The 18,478-nt window shown below is 44.8% G+C and overlaps 1 protein-coding gene across 1 annotated transcript in view; it reads left to right on the top strand.

Annotated features, from left to right (window-relative positions):
• Positions 1 to 18,478, top strand: part of tmem132e (transmembrane protein 132E) — a 780,602-nt gene that overhangs the window by 30,800 nt on the left and 731,324 nt on the right. The gene's annotated exons all lie outside the window — the stretch shown is intronic.

Genomic DNA, 18,478 nt, shown 5'->3' with positions numbered 1-18,478 from the left:
TTCCCCTCCGCCGCCCGGCAAGATCAAGCCGCCGCGCCTTGCTGGGCGGCTGAGAAGAAAGACGGCCACCGCGCATGCGCGGTTCACGCCGTCTGCGCTATGAAGTCATCCGCGCATTCGCGGTTTGGAACTGGCAACCAGCGCATGTGCGGATGACCTCACAAATGCGCAGCTTTGTGCGTCATTTCCGGCGCGCCGAGGTCGCAGCCGGGAAAGACGGAGGCCCGCTCCTAGCCCCCCGGGTGGGGGTGAATTAGGTGCGGGTAGCGGGCCCCGAGGCCGTCGTGAACCTCGGCCGATTTCATGACGGCCATCCCAATTTTTATCGGGAGCGGAGAATACCGCCCTATATCTTTTTTAAAGGTAAAATTACACAAGAAGATGGTAGGCAGCATATGTGTACACCTGGCTTAATGAATGTGCCTGCTTCCTGTGACTCTTGCTGTATGTAGTCTTATGGATTGGTTACGGCCTGGATTTTATGGGTCCCAGTCTTGTATCAGAAATTCTGTATCACGTGTATTCAGAGCTTCTCCCCAACCTAAGCATGAAATTGCCAACTACTGTGGCTGCAAGAATAGATAGAGGTTAGAAATTCTGAAGCAAGTGAATCACCACCTCACTTTGCAAAGCCTGATCATCATCAACAAGGCATAAACCAAGAATGTAATAGATACTAAAATATAAAAGAAAAATACTGTGAATGCTGGAAATCTGAAATAAAAACAGAAAATGCTGGAAAAGCTCAGCAAATCTAGAAGCATCTCTGGAGATAAAAGCAAGAGGTGGGAGTCCAACATGACCGTTTGGCAGAAGTAATGGATACGGCCCACTTGCTTGAATGAATGCACCTCCAACAACACTCTTACGTTTTACACCATTCAGAACAAAGCACCTGTTGATTGACATTCCATCCATCACAATAAGCATTCACTTTTGTCGCAACAATGTGCACTATCTACAAGGTGCACTGCTGCAACTTGACAAGGCTTTTTCAAAAGTACCTCCCAAATCTGTGACTTTTACCACCTTGAAGAACAAGGGCAGCAGCTGCATATGAACACATGACCTGCAAGTTCCCTTCAAAATCGCACGGTATTCTTACTTGGAAATAAATTGCTGTTTCTTCACTGCCACAGAATCAAACTCCGGAACTTCCTCTCTAACAGTACTAGTATATCTGAACCTTGTGAACTGCATGTGAAGGTGGCTCACCATCGTTTTCCTTATGGCAATTAGGGACCGGTGATAAATGCTGACCTTGCCAGAAATATCCCCATTCCATAGATGAATTTAAAAAACTCAGTTGAAATTGATTATCTTCAACTGCATCATTGTTCAGGGATATAGGTAATAGGGTTACAAATACCAGAACGCACAATAAAATCACGTACCATTACCCTTTTCAACATGCCAAATACAAGAAATACAAACTTTTGTGCCCCGAAGGGATTAATTTCCATCTCTCAATATTTCAGTATAAAATAGAAAAAAATGTTTCTGTAATGCGGGCAATTTCATGCTTTGCACTTTCAGTCCTCATTTTATAATCCAACATGTGCCCTGCAGAAAAACAAAACATGCAGATATTTTTGTGCAGTTGTTGTTTGACTTGCAAAATTGGTGGACAGGTAATACATGGAATGTTGCACTGATTTGTACTTAATATGTGGCACTGTAGATTATTTTTAGCTCAAATATAACAGAACAGCCCATCAAGATCACAAAATCTGAAATTTCTCTTAAAGTTTTTTTTTATAAATTTAGATTACCCAATTATTTTTTCCAATTAAGGGGCAATTTAGAGTGGCCAATCCACCTACTCTGCACATTTTTGGGTTGTGGGGGCGAAACCCACGCAGACACGGGGAGAATGTGCAAACTCCACACGGACAGTGACCCAGAGCCGGGATCGAACCTGGGACCTCAGCGCCGTGAGGCGGTTGTGCTAACCACTAGGCCTCCGTGCTGCCCTATTTCTCTTAAAGTTAATCAACATAAGATGATCTGCCAAACAAATTTAAATCCTTTTGATCTTCAGCCAATACATTTACAATTAAATTGTGTAAATGTAGTTAAGACGACAGGAGAATGGGGTGAGCATCATATCAGTCGTAATCGAATGGTGGAGCAGACTCGATGGGCCAAACAGCCTAATTCTGCTCCGATATTTTATGGTCTAAGACCGCTCTGAAAAGAAGCATGAATATTGAAGCTTTGAGATGGCGAATAAAATATTGCTGATTTAAAAAAACATCTGTTCAGATTCTGAGATAAATAAAGCCGATAAATTCTGTGATCAATAAAACGATAATTTAATATTTGGCCCAGAGCTTCTATGCAGTGCCACTCTACTCCTTTTTTCTGACCCTGGTTGGGAGCTGCATATTTCTTGCCTGACCTTCCGTCCTGGGCCTGGTGAGATATGAGCAATGCAGCAGCTCCTGAGTCTTTCCATTGCAGGGCAGCAGCTTTGGTGGCAGTGAAGCCATGCCTCCTTGTTATGACACTAGCCGTAACTGGGGGTTGGGGACTGGGGTAGGGGCGAGGGGGCGGTAGGGGTTGTTTGTGGTGGTTGGCAGGAAAGCCATGAGGGTTCAGTAGCAAAGTTACCCAGGAGTTAGAAGTGGCTTTTAGCTTATCACTTTTTTGGGGTGACTCTTCTGCAAAAAGAGTTGGAACCATCTGAGGTCTCCGATTTAAATTGGATGTCATATTGTTCCTGGTACAGGGTAATTGCCGACCAAGTTTAAACTTGGGCAATTCCTGTGCATTCCTTGCCCAGGACCTCTGCTGGTGGATTCCCCAGCACATCATCTGGTGCACCTGCTGGATACAACACCTTGTGGAATGGAAGTTCTGGATTATATTAGATCGGTTAAGATCAGATGAGAAATGTTTATTTTGTATTGAAATTTTAGTTGTTCAAAGAAGAGAAAGAAAATATATAAACATTTGACTTGGTTATCAATGTGCAAAGAAAATGGTTCAGTATTTCATGTCATTTTAGCTCATTGTGCTCAGCTTTTGAGTCAGAAAATTGTGGGTTCCAGTCATTCACAAATGCAGTATTGAGGGAGCTCTGCGTTGTCCTGAAGTTGTGATGTTAAATTGAGTCTTTGAACAGGTTAGTCATTTAAAATTATGACGAGGCAACATTCTGTTTTTAACTAGATGTGACCGCATTTCCCAGGCCGCTGGAAACTCGGCAACTTAAAAGAAGTGATGCGTCTGATGAGTATCTTTCCTCACCACTTCTCCACACTCTCACCACCATTCATGATGGGCTGCAAGGCCAAACCGTAACATGTTTCTGCCCCGACCCGCCGGTGGGATTCTCCGTTATGCCGGCTGGTCAATGGGTTTCCCATTGTGGGGCAGCCCCACGCCATCGGGAAATCCCTGTGCGCTGGCAAAACGGGGAATCCCGCCGACGGAAAATCCCGCCAATGATGTTTTAGAGACCAGCTTGTTGTGCATTGTCATGCTCCCAGATTTGTTAATGATAAATAGTGCTGAAGACCTGACCCTCACCATTGCAAAACTGTATTTGATTTACCCTCACCTGCTCAACTAGATTACTATAAAGATGAAATTATTTTGGTGGCTCCATTTCCCTGGTCTGTAGCAGCTAGTTATACAGGATGCCCAGCATATTCCACATGCAAACTATGCTTCCATCCACTTACTTGAACTCAGAGACATGCTTTTTAGAGCACAACACAAAATCCTGTTCCCAAATTCCTCCTTTTTTGGATAAAATTGTTTTGCCTTTTCCTTCTTGAAATCTTTGCTTCATTTATCCTTTCTTGAATTACCCAGTTCTCTCATTCTCAGCTCTCTCCCCAATTTTTAAAAATTTATCTTCTCTCATTCTTCTTATTTTAGTGCATTTTCCTGCATTTTCCCCCTCATTTTTTAACCCCCTCGTGCTCCCCCTACCTTTCTTGGCAACTTGCAGCATGCGTGCAAGAAAAATAAGAAGAGATGGCTAAATGAAGCCAGCAAGCTGATGAGTTGAAACAGGGAGGAGATCCATTTCAGCCTTCAGTTTGTGAATAGATCCAGGTTTTGAGTTGAATTATGTCCATCCTATTATGAAATGAATAGATGATTCATGTATGTACTATGGCGCCAGAAAATGGAGATTCACCAAGACGATACAACAGGAGGGGAGGTGGCCTGCTGTGATTCCTGCCCTGTGACCTGGGACCCCATTGGCAGGCGTCTTCTTGGGCGACCGGGCCTGGATGGGGGTGTGTAGCCACCCTGTTCTGCCCGCAGCCCACCAGGGGCAGGGGGGAGGGGGGGGGGGGGCAGAGTCAGAGGTGCTGAGGTGTTCCAGCACCTCCCTGGTAGAAGTCACCTGCACGTGCCACATCAGCTGCTCCTCCCTCGGCGTGCCCGATGGCCCCCAGGCTTCTCCATGGGATGGCGGTGCGAACGGAGCTATCCCCTGAGGCTACCCCACCATCTGGTGCTGCCAGTCATGGAGGCCCGCTCTGGTCTCAACGTGGGTCTGCAGGCTTGCAGCCATGGAGCACAGGGAGTGGTCCATCTCTGTCTGGGTTTGCACCACATCACTCATTGACTGTGCCACCACCTTCTGGATCACATCAGCCAGTGACTACGCCATCTCCCTCTGGATCTGGGCCACCTTCTGTATCTGCTCCACGTCAGCCAGCGCCTAGGCAATGCCGCCAACGTACCCAGCCATGGCCTTCTGCGAGAGGGCGAGGGGAGGGGGCGAAAGAGGGAGGGGGGGAAAGAGGGAGAGGTGGGGGGGAAAGAGGGAGGGGGGAAACATATAGAAGATGACAGTGTTATCCGGGTGGGGGTGTGGGCGTGTCGGGTTACAGGTGTGTGGGATGGGGTGTTAGTGCTAGGGGCACAGTGCTGCATACTCACCCTGGCAGCCCTGATGAGGTCTTGTTGTTTTTTCTGGTACTGGTGGTTGGTCCGGACTAAGGTGTCCATTCCACTGACCGCCTCTGCCACTTGCGCTCAGGAACGATGAATGGCGGTGGCTGGCATGCTCCTTCTCAGCTTTGGATACAGGGTCACCCTTTTCTCCTCAATGGCATCCAGGAGGATCTTCAGCTCGGCGTCTGTGAAACGTGGGGCTGCGTGGCTTGCTGCCATCTTGTTGACTGGGATGGTGTGTGGGGGGAGTGAAGCGTGTATATGGGGTGCAGCTTGTCAGCTTGTCAGCCTCCTGAGTGTCAATCACAAAACCATTGAATCTGACATGTTTCTCATCAGAATCGATTGTGTTCCACGTGGCGCCGGTGCTAGCCCCTTAATAGTAGCAGAATCAGTTCAGGTGCTGCGCAGGCTTTTCTGTTGTGAAAGTCCACGACTTCTGCATTGGCATCCACACTTTAATCTCAAAATGGAGAATACCGCCGTATTTGAGTGATGGTTGAATTTGCATTTTCCATCAGAAATTGGATTTCGTCAGATAGGGGATGCTGAATTTTCATGAATATCTTTGTTAGACTGTAATACTCTGTACATTCATTAATAATTAATATCACTGATCATAGATGGTTTTTGAATGTTATATTTAATTTAGTAACATGTCAGGTTATCGTGCTAGAATATTGATATGGCCAAATACTTGTTGCGATCTTGTGGCACAGTGGATAGTGATCCTATCTTTGATCCAGAAGCTTCAGGACTTGATGGCCACGGAATGTGCATTTATTATGCAGCCAGTAGATTATCTATCTTAAAATCCTTCCAACAAGCATATGGCAGGTGGTAAGAGTGGGAAAGACTCCTGATTAGGTATACTTGACCCGGAATGGTGCCCTTCATGTTTAAAACCTTGAGCTTTAAGGTTAGTAGCCTTCTCCAGAAATAAACAAGCTGTAGAAAACAAATGTAAGTGTGTGCTTTGTCTGCCTCCTGTGCTCCTAGTTACAGGAAGCCTTCTAAATCTAGGTTAAATACCTGCAGAGCGAATCATAAATTATTGTGGCTTTATTAAAGGACAGAACTTTAATCCTTAAGAAATTTTATTTCATCTCATTTGACTCTACGTAGAAACCGGATGTGAAACTTATAACCTCCACTTCTAGATATGTTGAACACAGTGACAAAAGGAGGCCGTTAAATCTCGCGCAATTTGCGAAGCTTGGATGGCTTCGCGAGATCTAAGGAGATCTTGTGAGACATCGTGATCTGGATCTCGCCCTGACTGGAAGACCTCACCATGGCGCTGGTCCACTAGTTCTGGTCCACACAAATGTGGGCCAGGTGTAATACAGTAGTCCCCCTTTATAACGCGGGTGTTGGGGTCCAAGACAGCCACCCGCGTTGCATCCGAGCCGCGGATATCCACAATGGGGGTTTTAAATTTATTTTAAAATCTATGCATGCGCTTCCCATTGTGAGTCTACGGGGGGCGGGGGGAGAGGTCAGACCCCTGTAGACTCACAATGGGAAGCGCATGCATAGATTTTTAAATAAATTTAAAATCCCCATCGTGGATGTAATTAAAACAACCCACAGAAACTTACCAGGAACTTACAAGGTCTTGCTGTCTGCACCCCATCTGCCGCACGCGCTTGCACCCTGCGCTGCATGTCAGTTTCAAAGGCAAGGCTGGGATTCAGTTTTAGGTGTCAGGGCTGTCAACTTGGTGGTTTGGGAACAAGTGGCAGGGGGGTGTCGCATCTCTCCTCGGTCCCAAACCCCTGCAGTTCAGGCCTTTCTCCACACCGCCACCCCCACCCCCTCCCCCCCACCCCCACCCTACCTCAACCACTATGGAGGTACCAGCTGTAGCTCTGCACTATCCACTTCCGGACGCTGTGTGAGCTGCTCCTCTCTCACTGAATCTCAGTGAGAGAGGAGCAGCCGGCAGTGTCAATTTCAGCGGCCGGCTCACTTTGATCCGGAGAGGGAAGCTGACAGTTGGGGTCCATAAGGCCCCCCGCCGTATATCGCGAACCGCGGTATTGCGGAGCGCGGTATAACGGGGGACTACTGTAGCACCTAAGGGTGTCTACCAGGTCATTGAAGGCCCCTGGGTGGTTGGGCTCTGGGCAGGGTGGTACCCTGGCACACTCGCTGCCATTTGGGCATTGTGGCACTGTCACCCAGGCACCCTGAAAGTGCCACTCTGGCAACCTGGTACTGTGCCACAGTGCCTGGGTGGAAATGCCAGGGTGTCAGGCTGCAAGTGCCAAGCTGCCAGATTCCCATGTTGAGGATCGGGCCCGGGGGTGCCTTGCCCTTATGAGGTGGGGCGATGGGGGGATGTGCAATGATCCCTGACAGGTAAGTTGGGGCATTGGGGGACGGGGTCAAAGACCACGGGCGTGGAGGTGAGGTAGTGTCGAGAGATCGGGGTGACATTTAATAATGCTTTCCTCACCGAGGCCAAAAAAAAACAAGAGTCCCATTTGATAGCAGGGTCGTTCTCTACATGCAGGCGCTGAGAAACCCCACACTAAACATGCTGAAAATAGGACTCTTTTTTTACCCCCCATTAAATCAAGCCCATAGAGTAAGATAGGTTTGAAGTGGAAAGGGAAGCAAATTATAATATAGAGACAGTGCAATTATATATTTTTCTTCAATAAATGTTCAATGATAAAGTTTTAACCTGTGCATGATCACTTTTCCAATGTATTTAGGTTTGAAACTTATTTTTAACTAATTCTTTTGTTTTGCAAAGAAAACTATTAATTGCTACAATGTGAGATTAAATTTTGTAAAGAACCTCCTGGAATATCTTCACAAGCAGAATTGAATTTGTGGTTCACAATTCATCCAGTATTGCCCTCTCAGATCTGTCATGTAGATATGGTAGCACTCAGGTGACAACTGCTGTGCAAAACAGGCAGTTATTATTTGAAGAAGAGTTATCAGTGTAGTCAGTCATCTCCTAATTGGGCTGCTTCACAGCTGCAGGGGGTTTGAACGAGGTTATCTACTTAGACTACTGGGAGAAAAATAAAATAACGATGTAATTAGAACTTTGTTCACTTGTTAGATATTATTTTGAAGCAAGAAACACCACACCACATTGTTCCTCATTTATTCATTCCCGTTCCATGTGCAAATGGTTGCTATTTACTTTTGATGGTTGTACTGTCAGCTGGCTGGGTCCTAAGCTCTAGAAATTGTTCCACTCATAAAAATCTGTTCCTTTGAATAAGATTTTTGTCCTAATATCTCTGTGACACTTGGTTTCAAATTTTGATAAAGATCCTGTGAAATGTCTTGTGATTTACAAAGTTAAATTTACAAAGATTAACAAAGTTACAGGTGTTAGGTAAATCCTGATACTGGAATTAATCAGATCTGTTCAGGGAATGTTGCGACCAATTCTATCCCTCTCTCAAGCCAATGTCTCGGAATGATTCAACCTCTTTGTCACCTGGAATCCTACTCAGCTATGAGCTGCCGTTCTGTCCAAGATAGTGGGCTAAGTGTTGACGCCGTCGGAAATGTCGTCGCGTTTCCCGATGGCGTGAACACGGCCAGGATCAGCAATTCTTGCCCCTACAGGGGGCCAGCACGGCACTGGAGCGGTTCACGCTGCTCCAGCTGCTGATCCAGCTGTGGAATGGGCGCCGGGCATGCGCAGTAGGTCCGGCGCGAACCCGTGCATGCACAGTCCCACCGGTGCGATTTCCGCGCATGCGTGGTGTCTCCCTTGTCCGCACCGGCCCCAACCCAACATGGTGCAGGAGAACAGGTGCTGGCGCGGAGGAAAGGAGGCTGGGAGACAGAGAGGCCGGCCCGCTGATCAGTGGGTCCCGATCGCGGGCCAGGCCACATCGGAGGCCACCCCCGAGTCGAACCCCCCCCATTCTCCGCTGCACCCCCCCCCCCCCCCCCGGCCGCATAGAGCGGCCTGCGATCGGTGCCCGCAAACCACGCCGGCGGCAGTGGCGCCGATATCTGCTCAGAATCGCGTGCCGGAGTCGGGGCGGCGTGGTGCGTTTCGTGCCGGTCGCGGGGATTCTCCGGCCCGGCCCCTGGCTGAAAGAATCCTGCCCAGTCTCTATTACAAACCTATTTCCACCTCCTTAACCTTTCCTGCCTTTTTCCTTACTCCTCTACCACTGAATCCCTCATTGCTGCCTTTGCCACCTCTAGATTTAGCTGTTTAAATACTCTACAGTCCATCCTCCCAACCTGCATCTTCTGTAAACCTTTAGTTCATCCAAAATTGTTTCTTTGATACTATTATACTATCCTATATCAGGTCTTGCTCACTTACATTCTCCGTGTTGTTAAGATTTTTTAAGGTTTTGCCAAAGTGATCTGGTTGTCGACTTGTTCCCCAAGCACTTTCTCGGTCCGGTCCGGCCTCATCACCTCGACTTTGAGTGCCACAATCTGATCATCCTGATCCATGGTGGCTTTATCGAGGTCTCGCTTTGTTACCTCTTAGTCCTTAAGCTTCTGCTCCATTTTACTAATAGCCACTTTTATGGAGGCCGTCACAGCCTCCACTGCCGCCCCCATGGCTGTCATGAGGTCCTCTTTCATCGTCTCTGTGTTTTTGGAACTCTGAGGTGATGAAACATATCATATATTCCATCAACGCCTGGGTCTGCACTGGAAACTCCATTGGGTCTGCTGTCGCTTGTTTCGAATCACCACGTGGGCTTCCCTGCTCCGAGGCTGAGTTTATCTCTCCTCATTTTTGCTGTTTTTTCCGGCTGGGTTGTTGGTTCCTCGACTTGTTGGTTGGCACTGCGGTTGATGGGGAGTTGGTTTGTTTTTTTTCTGTCCTTCTGCTGCCCGTTCGTTTTATGGAGAAAACCTTGACTAGCTCTTAGACCAGAGCCATCTTTTGTTCGATCGCTTAGCTCATGGCCGCCACCAGAAATCTTAATTGATGATTATTGGTTTCTTGCCACCTCATGCCGGCGAGATCCTCATCTCGTCAATGGGAGCAGGTCGGTTAGATTGCAAACCGACCGGCACCCGGCACGGTTCCCGATTTTGGCCTCTCCCGCGATCTAACAGCCGCGTCGGGCTCACTCGATTGCACCCATTAATTGTCCATCATTATGCTTTGCTGACAATCTAGTGGAAAATAAACCCAAACACACTGCAAATAAATTTCCATCACTATTTTAAGATTACACTCAGCTGCCTGCAACCTCCTGGGAATTCTGCCAGGCATGTATTGAAGAACTTGAGGCCAATTCGAAACACTGCAGAATTGTGGCCTTTCTTCATGCAACTATGGTATGTAACCATTTTACAATTAGCATTGCTGGTGTAATTGCCCAATAATAACTTGTAAAGATCAAGAGCTTAATTTTGTGTTTGTTCAGATGTTTTCACATTATTATTGTGATCACTGCAGCTTTAATTGACTGCCATAGTAAATTATAGTACAGGGTATTGGATTACAACAACTACTACACTTGTGTGTGTTTATAGAGACTTTCGTATACTAAACATCCCAGGGTGTTTCATAGAGGAAAAATGATGCTGAACAGGAGTACAAAAGTTGGAAACAATAACCAAAGACTAGGTTAAAGAGCTTTTTTTTTAAATTTAGAGTACCCAATTAATTTTTTTCCAATTTAGGGACAATTGAGCATGGCCAATCCACCTACCCTGCACATCGTTTGGGTTGTGGGGGTGAAACCCATGCAAACACGGGGAGAATGTGCAAACTCCACACAGACCGTGAACCAGGGCCGGGATCGAACCTGGGACCTCGGCGCCGTGAGGCTGCTGTGCTAACCACTGCGCCATTGTGCTGCCCTGGTTAAAGAGCTTTTAAGAAGACTTTCAAAGGCTTCAGAAAACTAGTGAGGCAGAAATATCTTAAAGGTTCCAATAACTGTGGCCACGATTTTTATAGGCTGCCATTGATGGTGGAATGGAGGGCTGGGCCAATGCATCAGAGACTGAGGAAGAGGACTGACTGAATTGGCTACAACAAAAGGCAGGTCAGGAGAACAGAAATTTGTAAACAAGGATGATGAATTGTCATGAAATGCCAATGAGGGATGATAGGGAGAGGAATTTAATGTGAGACAGGATATAGGAGAAGAGTTTTGAAGGAATTGAAATGTATAACATTCATGGCTGTACACTACATATACTGTTACATGCTTTACTATCTGGCAGTCTGAAAATAGCCTTTGTAGTAATCCACGGGAGGCAGGAGTTCCGTCACCACAGCAATATTTATTTACAATAACGATATTACAGAAGCAGCTACAAACAGTGCTGCTAGCAGTCCAGTCAACTTAAGACTGGCTCACAAAGCCTACACAGGTGATTATATGGGCCCCCTCAATGAGCTATCATTGAGGGAGCTCATATTCCAATTGTCCAACCAATAAAGCCAATTGGAGTTCATTACAGCCTTTATCTAGATACTTTATTGCTGCAGCAGCATCATGGAAGCATCAGTTTAAACACGGGTTTCACGACGCAGTTAAGTTCTAAATGTTAGAGATTCCAAATGGAAGCAAGTTAATTTCCCCATGAATTGTAAATTGTCTCACCCTGCTACGTTGACAGTATTTCAGTGATTAGTTTGGCTCATTTTTGTCTGTGCTGTTAAATAGTGCATCATGCAGAAAAGAATCTCAAGAATAGGAGCAAAAAGAAAACCTGTCTCGGATCGTGTCTTCAGGATCCTGAAGGGGGAGGGTGAGCAGCCAGAAGTCGTGGTGCACATTGGTACCAACGATGTAGGTAGGAAAAAGGGTGTGGAGGTAATAAACAAGTTTAGGGAGTTAGGCTGGAAGTTAAAGGCCAGGACAGACAGAGTTGTCATCTCTGGTTTGTTGCCGGTGCCACGTGATAGCGAGGCTAGGAATAGGGAGAGAGTGCAGTTGAACACGTGGCTGCAGGAATGGTGTAGGAGGGAGGGCTTCAGGTATTTGGATAATTGGAGCGCATTCTGGGGAAGGTGGGACCTGTACAAGCAGGACGGGTTGCATCTGAACCAGAGGGGCACCAATATCCTGGTGGGGAGGTTTTCTAGTACTCTTCGGGAGGGTTTAAACTAATTTGGCAGGGGAATGGGAACCGGATCTGTAGTCCAGCAACTAAGTAAGACGATAGTCAGGACGCCAAAGCACATAGTGATGTAGTGGGGAAGGTAACAATGACAAAGGAGAGTACTTACAGGCAAGGAGATGGGTTGAAGTGTGTATACCTTAATGCAAGAAGCATCAGGAATAAGGTGGGTGAACTTAAGGCATGGATCGGTACTTGGGACTACGATGTGGTGGCCATCACGGAAACTTGGATAGAAGAGGGGCAGAAATGGTTGTTGGAGGTCCCTGGTTATAGATGTTTCAACAAGATTAGGGAGGATGGTAAAAGAGGTGGGGGGGGGGGGTGGCATTGTTAATTAGAGATAGTATAACAGCTGCAGAAAGGCAGTTCGACTGGGATCTGCCAACTGAGGTAATATGGGTTGAAGTCAGAAATAGGAAAGGAGCAGTCACCTTGTTGGGAGTTTTCTACAGGCCCCCCAATAGCAGCAGAGATGTGGAGGAACAGATTGGGAAACAGATTTTGGAAAGGTGCAGAAGTCACAGGGTAGTAGTCATGGGTGACTTCAACTTCCCAAACATTGAGTGGAAACTCTTTAGATCAAATAGTTTGGATGGGGTAGTGTTTGTGCAGTGTGTCCAGGAAGCTTTTCTAACACAGTATGTAGATTGTCTGACCAGAGGGGAGGCCATATTGGATTTTGTACTTGGTAATGAACCAGGGCAGGTGATAGATTTGTTAGTGGGGGAGCATTTTGGAGGTAGTGACCACAATTCTGTGACTTTCACTTTAGTTATGGAGAGGGATAGGTGTGTGCAACAGGGCAAGGTTTATAATTGGGGGAAGGGTAAATACAATGCTGTCAGACAAGAATTGAAGTGCAGAAGTTGGGAACATAGGCTGTCAGGAAAGGACACAAGTGAAATGTGGAACTTGTTCAAGGAACAGGTACTGCGTGTCTTCGATATGTATGTCCCTGTCAGGCAGGGAAGAGATGGTCGAGTGAGGGAACCATGGTTGACAAGAGAGGTTGAATGTTTTGTTAAGAGGAAGAAGGAGACTTATGTAAGTCTGAAGAAACAAGGTTCAGACAGGGCGCTGGAGGGATACAAGATAGCCAGGAGGGAACTGAAGAAAGGGATTAGGAGAGCTAAGAGAGGGCATGAAAAATCTTTGGCGGGTAGGAACAAGGAAAACCCCAAGGCCTTTTACACATATGTGAGAAATATGAGAATGACTAGAGCGAGGGTAGGTCCGATTAAGGACAGTAGCGGGAGATTGTGTATTGAGTCTGAAGAGATAGGAGAGGCCTTGAACAAGTATTTTCCTTCAGTATTTACAAACGAAAGGGGCCATATTGTTGGAGAGGACAGCGTGAAGCAGACTGATAAGCTTGAGGAGATACTTGTCAGGAAGGAAGATGTGTTGCGCGTTTTGAAAAACTTGAGGATAGACAAGTCCCCCGGGCCTGACGGGATATATCCAAGGATTCTATGGGAAGCAAGAAATGAAATTGCAGAGCCGTTGGCAATGATCTTTTCGTCCTCGCTGTCAACAGGGGTGGTACCAGAGGATTGGAGAGTGGCGAATGTCGTGCCCCTGTTCAAAAAAGGGAATAGGGATAACCCTGGGAATTACAGGCCAGTTAGTCTTACTTCGGTGGTAGGCAAAGTAATAGTAAGAAGTCTTACAACACCAGGTTAAAGTCCAACAGGTTTGATTCAAACACGAGGCAAAGTAATGGAAAGGGTACTGAGGGATAGGATTTCTGAGCATCTGGAAAGGCATTGCTTGATTAGGGATAGTCAGCACGGATTTGTGAGGGGTAGGTCTTGCCTTACAAGTCTTATTGACTTCTTTGAGGAGGTGACCAAGCATGTGGATGAAGGTAAAGCAGTGGATGTAGTGTACATGGATTTTAGTAAGGCATTTGATAAGGTTCCCCATGGTAGGCTTATGCAGAAAGTAAGGAGGCATGGGATAGTGGGAAATTTGGCCAGTTGGATAACAAACTGGCTAACCGATAGAAGACAGAGAGTGGTGGTGGATGGCAAATATTCAGCCTGGAGCCCAGTTATCAGTGGCGTACCGCAGGGATCAGTTCTGGGTCCTCTGCTGTTTGTGATTTTCATTAACGACTTGGATGAGGGAGTTGAAGGGTGGGTCAGTAAATTTGCAGATGATACGAAGATTGGTGGAGTTGTGGATAGTGAGGAGGGCTGTTGTCGGCTTCAAAGAGACATAGATAGAATGCAGAGCTGGGCTGAGAAGTGGCAGATGGAATTTAACCCAGAAAAGTGTGAGGTTGTCCATTTTGGAAGGACAAATATGAATGCGGAATACAGGGTTAATGGTAGGGTTCTTGGCAATGTGGAGGAGCAGAGAGATCTTGGGGTCTATGCTCATAGATCTTTGAAAGTTGCCACTCAAGTGGATAGAGCTGTGAAGAAGGCCTATGGTGTGCTAGCGTTCATTAGCAGAGGGATTGAATTTAAGAGCCGTGAGGTGATGATGCAGCTGTACAAAACCGTGGTCAGGCCACATTTGGAGTACTGTGTGCAGTTCTGGTCACCTCATTTTAGGAAGGATGTGGAAGCTTTGGAAAAGGTGCAAAGGAGATTTACCAGGATGTTGCCTGGAATGGAGAGTAGGTCATACGAGGAAAGGTTGAGGGTGCTAGGCCTTTTCTCATTAGAACGGAGAAGGATGAGGGGCGACTTGATAGAGGTTTATAAGATGATTAGGGGAATAGATAGAGTAGACAGTCAGATACTTTTTCCCCGGGTGGAACACACCATTACAAGGGGACATAAATTTAAGATAAATGGTGGAAGATATAGAGGGGATGTCAGAGGTAGGTTCTTTACCCAGAGAGTAGTGGGGGCATGGAATGCATTGCCTGTGGAAGTAGTTGAGTCGGAAAAGTTAGGGACCTTCAAGCGTCTATTGGATAGGTACATGGATTAGGGTAGAATAATGGAGTGTCGGTTAACTTCTTAAGGGCAGCACGGTAGCATTGTGAATAGCACAATTGCTTCACAGCTCCAGGGTCCCAAGTTCGATTTCGACTTGGGTCACTGTCTGTGTGGAGTCTGCACATCCTCCCCGTGACTGCGTGGGTTTCCTCCGGGTACTCCGGTTTCCTCCCACAATCCAAAGATGTGCAGGTTGGGTGGATTGGCCATGAAAAATTGTCCAAAATTCTATGATTAACCTACGACAAAAGTTCGGCGCAACATCGTGGGCCGAAGGGCCTGTTCTGTGCTGTATTTCTCTATTTCTTATCTGAAGAAAAAACAGAATAAATTAATGTAAATTTATAAATATTTACATAAATATGCATGGATTTTCAAAACATTTTTTATAAACGGTGAGTGACTTTACAAACGTTACAGGAGCTGGAAAAAGATGTTTTTTTGATGTAAAGTGTGACTATTGTTATGGGCCAGGGTTTAGAGAACCCCAAAATGTATCATGGAGTTCACCTGACCCCCAACTTTTAATAGATTGTGGTTATGGGGAACACACAGGCTTATTCTGCAGGTGCAATACAACAGAAATCTACAGTACTTTTGAATTAAAACAGTGTTTATTTCTGAAACCAGTTAACACTTTATAAACCCACAGTAAACATCTTAACAACTATCAACACCAATAAATCCCCAAAGAATACAGTAATCTATAGATAACCCTTAATAAATTCTCAAACAACATCCGGAAGACAAAAGACCCTTTTTAACACAGAGATCAGGTTTAAATGCTCTACTGAGAGCAGTTATCACTTTGAAATCACTCAAATGAGCACTCTTTAGCTTGTGGAGATCCATGCACATCTGCTGGCTTTCACTGCAGCTCTTCTCTCTGAAAAGAAAACTAAACACACTCTGTAGCAAACAGCCTAAAGCGAAAGTAAAGCAGACTGACAGCCCAGCTCTACCCACACTCTGACATCACTGATGAGCACTGATTTCTAAAGGTACATCCACTAAGATATTTTAATAAACACCAATTTATAAACATCTATTTCTTAAAGGTACTCTCACATGACACTATGGCAAGCAAGTTTCACACGTTTATTAAATATAAATTCCTTAGAGGTGCAAGCTAATGGACCTTTGTGACTATTCCAATATGTTTCATTCCAATGGAATTTTTTTTTGCATAATTCATGAAGTGGTCTTTGTTGTCTAATAAAGTCAGTGCGCTATTCTGATGGAGATTATTGTTGTTTGAATAAGATTACAGACTACAGGTACTTCTGTAATCCCAATGGGGACAATGTTTGTCTTTCATGCCAATTTAAAGAAAATAAAGCACAAGTTATTATCTGCATTTTCAAAGATAAGAGAATAGAATACGTTTGACGTAGTTGCCTGCTTGAAAAAATAAAATGGATTTAACATGTGTGCATCCTTGCATATGAGGTGTTATCATCTGGAACATATAATTCAAAAGTATTTTATTTGGATCTGATATTAATCCTCAAAATTGCTGCGTTGTTGCTTGGGCAAGTAATTAGAATTAATTTTATGCATTGTATAAACATTTTGTTCCATGGTTGCGTATGCACAACACAAATGGTTTAACAGTGCATATTACTCTCGACAAAATAGGTAAATAGTCATATTTATTTGTAATTTTAAATAATAGAATGCTGTTCTTTCCAGTAGCTAATTTTTAATGAGATCTAACCCCCATTGTTGCAACGCAAAATGGTGGCACAGTATGGGCAGTCAGTTGCCCTTTTTTGTGAGGGCCACGAAGAATCCAGCACGAGTTGTAAGATAGAAAGCAATAACATTTATTTGCAATAACATATGTCGATATAACAGCAGCAGTAACTCCCTTGCTGCTCATTCCTCTCTATCTGGTTCCAAACTGGCCAGCTCTATTTATGCAGGGAATCTGCTGATGATTTCTCTGCCTCCACCCCCTTACTGGGGAAGCTCCTACTCCCGAAGGATTGTGGGGTTGCCCTTAGCCCCAGCCAGTGGTAAGCAGGAAGGTTATGACAACCATCTGTTGCTAATTGACATTCATTCCCTGTGGCATTTTTGTACTTATACTTGTAATTTGAGGGAATTGTTTATTTTCCCTTTCACGTCTTCATTTTTCATACTCATTTCCATTAATACTGTCCAGTAAGTGGAAACTCCAAGTCACTTATTTAAAATTAAAGTAGGCCTAGCACTGATCCTGGGGATATTAATTTCCATGGCTGTTTCAATCTAAGTATCACTTGTTTCCTGTTTATGAAATAACTTTCAATCCTTGCTGCAACAAGAAGAACTATAATTTATATAATCTCTTCAACATAATTAAAGTCCCAAAATGCTTCACAGGAGCATATCAACAAGGAGCCAAGTGTAGGCCATTTAGCCCCCCAAGCCTGCTCTGCCATTTAATAAGGTCATGATTGACCTGATAGTTTTAAGAAGAAACAAAAAAAAGATTTGTCCTTGGATTCCTTTCTGACATTTTGTTTTTTGTAATACACATGTGAATGCAGGGCAAGAAGATCTGAATTGTGAATGGTAATTTTGGTGAAAGAATTATATCTGCAAATGTGTAATTATCAGAAGTTGATCTAAGATAAGTTAACTTAAATGGTACTGATTCATGGAGAAAATAAAGTATGTTTGCAGTGTATTGTGCTTTAGGCTCAGTGATAGATTTTCCGGTTGATGTCAGTAAATATCACATAAAAAGGTCTGCTTAAAATGTTGTATTATATTGCAAGATCTGAGCATTTTGTCATACTGCTCTCTCTGCTGCTCGCTCGGTTCAGGATGTGTAAATAAAGTTAAAAAGCTAATTCAATCGTGGCTGCCTGCTCTGAGTTCCCATTATCTTTTCTCAGTGCAATGCAAGACAGAAAGATGATGACAAGGATAGGATAAAATTCATTTTTATGCTAATCCTATCATTTGTCCTCCTTGATCAATGACCACTTTGTGTTCTTTTGGACCTCTATTTGAGAAGTTAAAGACTGAAGAATATTGTGACACAATTTCTAAATTCCCTAAAGTTGATTTTATGGAAGTTTGAATGATTTGAAAGATCTCTCCATGTGTGAGCATCTTATTCAGGTACACAGTGAGTCATCACAGTGCATAATTTTTTACAAATGACACTGAAGGTATGTTTTATGATGGGGAAGTCCACTCTAACAAAGAGAACAGGTGTAATTATGAATGATGGTTACCAATTTGGCTGAAATCAAATAAAATAGAAGATGAGGTTAAAGTGAATGTTTTCCTCAACATGATGCAGTTAGATGTTTGTGAGTTAGTGTCAAACCAGTGTCACCTGTGACACCCTAGTACTCCAGACTATGTTGAAATGGATGGTTTCTGATGTCTATTATGCGTTGGCCAACATTGGGATTTCACTGAAAGTTAAATTCTGTGAATGAAAGAAGCTGCCAAGTGAAAGATTATTTGCTTGAATTATGTAAACTCTCTGGCTACTGTGG

This window comes from Scyliorhinus canicula, chromosome 12 (assembly GCF_902713615.1).
Source record: "Scyliorhinus canicula chromosome 12, sScyCan1.1, whole genome shotgun sequence".
NCBI classification, from domain to species: domain Eukaryota; kingdom Metazoa; phylum Chordata; class Chondrichthyes; order Carcharhiniformes; family Scyliorhinidae; genus Scyliorhinus; species Scyliorhinus canicula.
This window is presented reverse-complemented; position numbering and strand designations above follow the sequence as displayed.